Here is a 529-nt window from a genome sequence, read left to right as displayed (position 1 = left end):
ATCACATGTCACTGTGTTAGGATCACATGTCACTGTGTTAATATTACATGTCACTGGTTAGAATCACATGTCACTGTGTTATAATCACATGTCACTGTGTTAGGATCACATGTCACTGGTTAGTAGTTTCGTCATCATCCCACAGGAGCACCCCCTCCCAGAGAGGTGAGTAATACTTATAGGATTGTAGTGTGAGGTAGTATGTGTTTAGTGAGAGGTGTTATGTGTGTAGTGAGAGGTAGTATTTGTGTAGTGAGAGGTAGTATGTTTGTAGTGAGAGGTAGTATGTGTGTAGTGAGAGGTAGTATGTGTTTAGTGAGAGGTAGTATGTGTTTAGTGAGAGGTGTTATGTTTGTAGTGAGAGGTAGTATGTGTGTAGTGAGAGGTAGTATGTTTGTAGTGAGAGGTAGTATGTGTGTAGTGAGAGGTGGTATGTTTGTAGTGAGAGGTGGTATGTTTGTAGTGAGAGGTAGTATGTGTGTAGTGAGAGGTAGTATGTGTGTAGTGAGAGGTAGTATGTGTGTAGTGA

Source organism: Etheostoma cragini, unplaced genomic scaffold (genome assembly GCF_013103735.1).
Source record: "Etheostoma cragini isolate CJK2018 unplaced genomic scaffold, CSU_Ecrag_1.0 ScbMSFa_2165, whole genome shotgun sequence".
Classification (NCBI taxonomy): Eukaryota; Metazoa; Chordata; class Actinopteri; order Perciformes; family Percidae; genus Etheostoma; species Etheostoma cragini.
The sequence above is the reverse complement of the archived record's forward strand: the minus strand, read 5'-3'. Positions refer to the sequence as shown.